This window comes from Sciurus carolinensis, unplaced genomic scaffold, assembly GCF_902686445.1.
Source record: "Sciurus carolinensis unplaced genomic scaffold, mSciCar1.2, whole genome shotgun sequence".
Classification (NCBI taxonomy): domain Eukaryota; kingdom Metazoa; phylum Chordata; class Mammalia; order Rodentia; family Sciuridae; genus Sciurus; species Sciurus carolinensis.
This window is the reverse complement of record NW_025920294.1, coordinates 212,904-221,288: the sequence shown is the minus strand read 5'-3', so window position 1 is coordinate 221,288 and position 8,385 is coordinate 212,904. Positions and strand designations below refer to the sequence as shown.

At 38.1% G+C, this 8,385-nt stretch overlaps 1 pseudogene; it reads right to left on the bottom strand.

Annotated features, from left to right (window-relative positions):
* Positions 1–3,068: 3,068 nt before the first annotated feature.
* On the bottom strand, positions 3,069–3,516 carry LOC124975522 (cytochrome b5 type B-like; annotated as a pseudogene).
* Positions 3,517–8,385: the final 4,869 nt, after the last annotated feature.

Genomic DNA, 8,385 nt, shown 5'->3' with positions numbered 1-8,385 from the left:
ATTTCTCTGGAGAGTCCCTCTTTTCTTTATTATTCTTTGAGTCTTAAGTTCATGTCTCTACATTTACCACTCTCCCTTTTGGGAACAAGGGGCTAATTTCAGTCATAAATCTTAAAAACTGCCACAACTGCACCTTCTTTATGGGGCTGTCCCGTGATTTAAGCACGGTCTCAAGTATAAGCATACCAACATAGAGATCTCTTTCTTTGGATACTAGATTTCCCATGTTTTATGTCCGGCTATAACCTTGCACTTCTCACCTTCCTTTATCCAACATACATGCTCAGGGGCATTACCTCATCTGAAAATGGAAGTTCCCCTGTGTCCAATCCCTGCAAGGGTGCGAAGTGAAGCAACCTGAATGATTGTGAATTCAGTAACTGGTCCAGGGAGGTGGGGGATGGATAAAAGACAGACACACATAGAGAGGAAGCTGGGGCCAGGTGGGGATATACCCTCTGATGCAGTGTGAATGACCCAGAGCTAGCTCAGCACATTTTTTTTTATGGGTTTTAACTTCAAAAGGGTTTTCTGTGAGAAAATTTTTGCAAAGCAAGCAGGCTGAAGGATGAAGTCCAATTATGATTTTCGTTTGCACTCATGTTTCTCTATCCTTGGCAGCAGGTATCTGAACTCAAGGTCATGACTGATAATGGTATGCCTACCTCTGAACCTTCTTTGAGTAGGGTGTCACCATAGCAATTAATACTCATAGCATTAAAACTCAATGGGTATTACTAGTAATCAGGTAATCACTAATTCTTCTTCGTGTGGTTGATTTGTGGAAACAGATAATAAAGTATGGCATATCTAAGGCCTGTTCAGAGTGTATCCAAAAGGTTCATGAATCAAAAACTGATTATTTTCTCATCCTCTACATTGATAACAAGATTTAACATAAACCCACATTAACTCCTTGACCAGTGGAGTAAAAACAATCAAACCAGGAAAATCCAAGTGGAAAGTGAGACACTACTGGACACACCTGAGATATTCTGTCAAATATAATACTGAATTTCTGGTTAATAACAGAAGTTATCCCCCACGTAACCTGCCTCAAGGACATGGGGGCAGTAATTCACAGGGTGTCTTCATTTAATTAATTCACAGGGTGTCTTCATTTAATTCATCAGCGTGGCACATATGAGAGGAGTTGAAGGATTCTTGAGTACACAAAGATTCTCAGAAATAGAACCAAGCATTAGCCTCAGTGGAGCTGCTGTGCCATCTAACTTTGCAGATTTACAGGGTCACACATCATGATGTGTGAAACTATTTATGGAATGTGTTCTTTGCTTTCCTTAAGAACAAAAATGAGAAAGAATGAAGTTTGTGTTCACATGGTATGGGCAACAGTATACTCTTATACTCCTGACCTATCCTCATGATTTAGCCCCTTACACCTGGGCTGTGTGCACATTGCTTAGAAATATTACCTTAGTTCTCCATACCAGTGACACAATATAGATAAGAATCATCAATTATGTTCATACTGCTACCAATGTTTTGTTCTTGACTGGAAATGTATTCTCAAAATTGATAGAATCTTTCTCCATAATTCTAACATTTTCTTCCTGAACCTTCATGAGGATCATCTTTACCACTCATTTTTAGCAACAGTATATTCAAGGCAATTTAGACATTTAATAATCTGGACATCAAACTTTCTCCAGCCTGTACTCATCTTGATTCCAAAGGTGCATTCACGTTTTAAGGAAGGTTAATACATCACCCCAATTCCTGACACCAAAGTCTGTACTTGAGCCTTGTACAAGCAATAGCAGAAATTGAGACTCTGCATAGGACCAACAGCATTGACTCCCACTCTTCAAGTCTGAATCAACCACTGCCTGTGTTGAAAGTCAAGATGCAAGCAACAGAGAGCAGTTCTGGTTTATCAATGTAATACCATTTTTATTTTTTAGGGGAGAAAACCTCCAATTTTTTAATCTCTATGGAAAAGCACAAAACCATAAGTTGGAGCCTTGGAGGTAAAATACAGATTGAAATGGAAAGCTGTCTTTTTCATGATCTCCTACTTTCAAATGACATTTTGTATGGAAATTATTTTACTGGGATGAACAGAAGATCAATCTCTTCTATTCAAAGTCTCTCACTTCTGTAAAACAGGAAACCAAAAATTGCTTATCAATAAACAAAACAGCAGCAAGAATCCCTAGTAAGCTCTACAGACATAATAATTATACATTCATATTTTACCAATAAAATAAAGGTAGAAAAAAAAGAGAGAAAGATGGTTAGTAACTAGTGCCACACCAAAGAGAAGCTCTGGTGCCTTTTCTACACTCCTGTCCTAAAGTAGTGTTTTCAAAAGATTACTCTGAACTTGCTAGGGTTGAACCACCTCAATTCATCTCTCCCTTCCTTTGGCTCTTCTCACCCACAAGAAATCAAAGGGAGGCACAGTTTTGTCCATCATCCCTTGGGAAGGAAAGGGGCTGGACCTAGAGAGTGGGAAGAGCTATCAACTTACATTAGCCTGGAAGGGAGATAACCACATATTTTTTTCTGCTTTTAACGATCATAAAAAGGAACAAGATCATTTGGCAGTTGTATTTTGTAGATGTGCACCTTGACTTAATGAATAAACTCCTTGTGATAATGCAATTTAATCAGAATTTTAAAAAAATTTACTTGAAAGAAAAATGGAAAAAGAAAACCTTCAAAACTAGAGTACTGCCCTGTTAAGAATGTCTAATGTGCATTCGAATTATTGAAAAGCAGGCATTTTTCCCAAAGTGTAATGTCACTATAACATATAAATTACAATCGTTAACTCACTTTGAAATGTAAGGATACTGTGCAAACCAATGGAGAGAAGAAATGCTGGCAGAGACACAGGGCAGTGAGCAGGTACTATGGGAGTAAGGCTCTCAGAGATGAAGGACACTGGTTCCATATGGAGGCGGATGTCTGGTCAACTGTCTTGGTTCCAAAGGAGAATACCACTGGCAGAATTCGAGGAGAGGGCACCAATGTAGCCCTCAAGCAAGTCCCCAATTTTCACTCCCAAGTGGATGTGTTCCCCAGACTTCAACATGGTTTCTTCAGGAGGATTTGCTTTCCGCCATGTAGTAACGATACAGGAAACCTACGAGGATAGTGCCTAGGATGGTAAAACCCAATATGCCCAGCAACTTTTGCATGTATCATTTTTTGAAGGATCCTTGTTACCACCTTCAGGTTTAAGGTCACTCGGATGGACATCACTGATGTAGTACTGCTTTAGCATTTCTCTGGCATCATAGGAATGGCCTACATCTTCAAAGCTTTCAATTGCATCTGTACCAGCTTGTTCTAGCAGAACTTCTTCTCCACCAGGATGCTCACTGAGGAAGCACGTGATATTGTACACTCGCTGTGGATCACCAGCCATAACTCCTTCGAGGGGTTGTGCTTCATCACCTCCTCCAACCGATAGTAGGTGATGGAGGTCTTGCCACCCTCCTGCCCTTTCCTATTGCTGTCACTTGCTTCCTCAGTTGCCATTGGACCTGAGACACCTCCTCACTGCAGCCATATACCATTTCTTGAGAAGACTTGGGATCATCCTGCATTAGCCTCCAAAGCCTCTGGGATCACAAGTGTGATTCACAGTGCCCTACAAATTGTTTAATTTTGTTGGGTTTTTTCTTGGTTTGCTTTTTGTGGTGCTGTGGATGTAACTCAGGATTTCAAGTTTTCCACGTATGCACTCCTCTCTGGGGGACATATTCTGAGCCTCCTTCTTCCAACACACTCTTCTTCCATGATGTTCTACCTCACCTTGGGAACAGAGCAATGTAGTCAGTCATCTATGGACTAAGAACTTTGAAATCATGAGTCCCTGATGAACTTTTCCTCCTCTAAAATTGTTAGTGTCAGGTCTTTCGGTGATGATAGCAAAATTTTGAGGAAATCAGAGTGGGAACCTCTGATCTCTTAAAGAATAGGCTACCACTCCCAATATGTTTCTGTTATGGTTTGTGGTAGCAGGGATTCAGGTAATCTGAGGGGTTGTGTTATGTTCATATTCTTGTTCTTTCAGGAGAATGTTTCAAGTATGACACAAAATATAATAAAAGTTTAGAAAACTTATTGGAAGAGAAAGGAAAGATGCTGCAAAGAGAGACGGTAGACAATCTCAAAGAGAAGGGTGATTATGTGCCCCTCTGTTCCTAGTTTTGTATTGGAATTTAGGGAAGATTCTAGAGAGTCCTGGTAGGTACTACCTCTCAACTTTTTTTTTTTTGTAAACAAATGGGATACATGTTGTTTCTCTGTTTGTACATAGAGTAAAGGCATACCATTTGTGTAATCATAAATTTACATAGGGTGATGTTGGTTGATTCATTCTGTTATTTTCCCCTTCCCCCCACCCCTCCCATCCCTCTTTTCCCTCTATATAGTCCTTCCTTCCCCCATTCTTGCCCCCCTCCCTAAACCTCACTCTAACCCTAAAACTAACCCCTCCCACACCCCATTATGTATCATCATCCACTTATCAGTGAGATCATTCTTCCTTTGGATTTTTGAGATTAGCTTATCTCACTTAGCATGATATTCTCCTATTTCGTCCATTTGCCTGCAAATGCCATAATTTTATCATTCTTTATGGCTGAGTAATATTCCATTGTATATATATGCCACAGTTTCTTTATCCATTCATCAACTGAAGGGCATCTAGGTTGGTTCCACAATCTGGCTATGGTGAATTGAGCAGCAATGAACATTGATGTGACTGTATCTCTGTAGTATGCTGATTGTAAGTCCTTTGGGTATAGGCCAAGGAGTGGGATAGCTGGGTCAAATGGTAGTTCCATTCCAAGTTTTCTAAGGAATCTCCATACTGCCTTCCAGAGTGGCTACACTAATTTGCAACCCCACCAGCAATGTATGAGTGTACCTTTTTCCCCACATCCTCGCCAACACCTGTTGTTGCTTGTATTCTTGATAATTGCCATTCTGATTGGGGTGAGATGGAATCTTAGGTGGTTTTGATTTGCATTTCTCTTATTACTAGAGATGTTGAACATTTTTCCATATGTTTGTTGATTGTTTGTAGGTCTTCTTCTGTGAAGTGTCTGTTCATTTCCTTAGCACATTTGTCGATTGGATTATTTGTAGTCTTGGTGTTGAGTTTTTTGAGTTCTTTATAGATTCTGGAGATTAGTGCTCTATCTGAAGTATGATTGGCAAAGATTTTCTCCCACTCTGTAGGCTCTTTCTTCGAATTGCTGATAGTTTCCTTTGCTGAGAGAAAGCTTTTTAGTTTGAATTTATCCCAGTTGTTGATTCTTGATTTTATTTCTTGTGCTATGGGAGTCCTGTTGAGAAAGTCTGGTCCTAAGCCGACATGTTGAAGATCTGGACCTACTTTTTCTTCTATAAGATGCAGGGTCTCTGGTCTGATCCCGAGATCCTTAATCCATTTTGAGTTTAGTTTCGTGCATGGTGAGAGATATGGGTTTAGTTTCATTCTGTTGCATATGGATTTCCAATTATCCCAGCACCATTTGTTGAAGAGGCTATCTTTTCTCCATTGCATATTTTTGGCCCCTTTGTCTAGTATGAGGAAATTATATTTATTTGGGTTTGTGTCTGTGTCCTCTATTCTGTACCATTGATCTACCTGTCTATTTTGGTACCAATACCATGCCGTTTTTGTTACTATTGCTTTGTAGTACAGTTGAAGTTCAGGTATTGCAATACCCCCTGCTTCATTTTTCCTGCGAAGGATTGCTTCAGCAATTCTGGATTTCTTATTCTTCCAGATGAATTTCATGATTGCTTGTTCTGCTTCTGTAAGGTACATCGTTGGGATTTTAATTGGAATTGCATTGAATCTGTATAGCACTTTTGGTAGTATGGCCATTTTGACAATATTAATTCTGCCTATCCAGGAACATGGGAGATCTTTCCATCTTCTAAGGTGTTCTTTAATTTCTTTCTTTAGTGTTCTGTAGTTCTCATTGTAGAGGTCTTTCACCTCTTTTGTGAGATTGATTCCCAAGTATTTTATTTTTTTCGAGGCTATTGTGAATGGGGTAGTTTTCCTAATTTCTCTTTCTGAAGATTCATCACTTATGTATAAAAATGCATTGGATTTATGAGCATTGATCTTGTATCCTGCTACTTTACTGAATTCACTTATGAGTTCTAAGAGTTTTCTGGTGGAATTTCCTGGTTCCTCTAAGTATATAATCATATCATCAGCATATAGGGATAGTTTGAGTTCTTCTTTTCCTATTCGTATCCCTTTAACTTCTTTGGTCTGTCTAATTGCTCTGGCTAGAGTTTCAAGGACGATATTGAATAGGAATTGTGAGAGAGGACATCCCTGCCTTGTTCCAGATTTTAGGGGGAATACTTTCAGTTTTTCACCATTGAGAATGATATTAGCCATGGGCTTAGCATAGATGGCCTTTACAATGTTAATGAACGTTCCCACTATCCCTATTTTTTCTAGTGTTTTGAGCATGAAGGGGTGCTGTATTTTATCAAATGCTTTTTCTGCATCTATTGAAATAATCATGTGATTCTTAACTTTAAGTCTGTTGATATGATGAATAACATTTATTGATTTCCTGATGTTGAACCAACCTTGCATCCTTGGGATGAAACCCACTTGATCATGGTGCACTATCTTTTTAATATTTTTTTTTATGCGATTTGCTAAAATTTTGTTGAGAATTTTTGCGTCGATGTTCATTAAGGATATTGGTCTGAAATTTTCTTTCCTCGATGTGTCTCTGTCTTGTTTAGGTATCAGGGTGATATTCGCTTCGTAGAATGAGTTTAGGAGGGTTCCCTCCTCTTCTATTTCATGGAATACTTTGAAGAGTATTGGAATGAGCTCTTCTTTAAAGGTTTTGTAGAACTCGGCTGAGAAACCATCAATCCTGGACTTTTCTTTGTTGGTAGGCTTTTGATGACTTCCTCTATTTCATTACTTGAAATTGGTCTATTTAAATTGTGTATGTCCTCCTCGTTTAGTTTAGGCAATTCATAGGTCTCTAGAAAGTTGTTGATATCTTCGAAATTTTCTATTTTGTTGGAGTATAGATTTTCAAAATAGCTTCTAATTATGTTTTGTATTTCAATTGTGTCTGTTGTGATATTTCCTTGTTCATTCCAAATTTTGGTGATTTGGGTTTTCTCTCGTCTTCTCTTTGTTAGTGTGGCTAAAGGTTTATCAATTTTGTTTATTTTTTCAAAGAACGAACTATTTATTTTGTCAATTTATTGTATTGTTTCTTTTGTTTCAATTTCGTTGATTTCAGCTCTGAGTTTAACTATTTCCTGTCTTCTACTACTTTTGGTGTTGGTCTGTTCTTCTTTTTCTAGGGCTTTGAGCTGTAGTGTTAGGTTGTTTATTTGTTGAGTTTGGCTTCTTTTATTGAATGCGCTCCAGGAAATAAATTTTCCTCTAAGTACTGCGTTCATAGTGTCCCAGAGATTTTGATATGATGTTTCTTTGTTCTCAATTACCTCTAAGAATTTTTAAATTTCCTTCCTAATATCTTCTGTTATCCATTCATCATATAATAGCATATTGTTTAATCTCCAGGTGTTGGAGTAATTTCTGTTTTTTACTCTTTCATTTATTTCTAGTTTCAATCCATTACGATCTGATAAAATACAAGGAAGTGTCTCTATCTTCTTGTATTTGCTAACTTTAGCTTATTGGCGTAATATATGGTCGATTTTAGAGAACGATCCATGTGATGCTGAGAAGAAAGTGTATTCACTCTTGGTTGGATGGTGTATTCTATAAATGTCTGTTAAGTCTAAATTATTGATTGTGTTGTTGAGATCTATGGTTTCTTTGTTCAATTTTTGTTTGGAAGATCTGTCCAGTGGTGAGAGATGCGTGTTAAAATCACCTAGTATTATTGTATTGTGGTCTATTTGGTTTCTGAGATTGAGAAGGATTTGTTTGACATACATGGGTGAGCCACTGTTTGGGGCATAGATATTTATGATCGTTATTTCTTGCTGATTTATGGTTCCCTTAAGCAGTACGAAATGTCCTTCTTTATCCCTTCTGATTAACTTTGGCTTGAAGTCCACTTTATCTGAAATGAGGATGGATACCCCAGCTTTTTTGCTGGGTCCATGTGCATGGTAAGTTTTTTCCCATCCTTTCACCTTTAGTCTTTGGGTATCTCTTTCTAAGAGATGAGTCTCTTGCAGGCAACATATTGTTGGATCTTTCTTTTTTATCCAATCTGCCAGTCTATGTCTTTTGATTGATGAATTCAGGCCATTGATATTCAGGTTATTATTGAGATATGATTTGTATTCCCGGTCATTTGACTCATTTTATTCATTTATTTTTTTATTTTTGACACGACTTGGTTCCTCTTTATTTGAGAGTTCCTT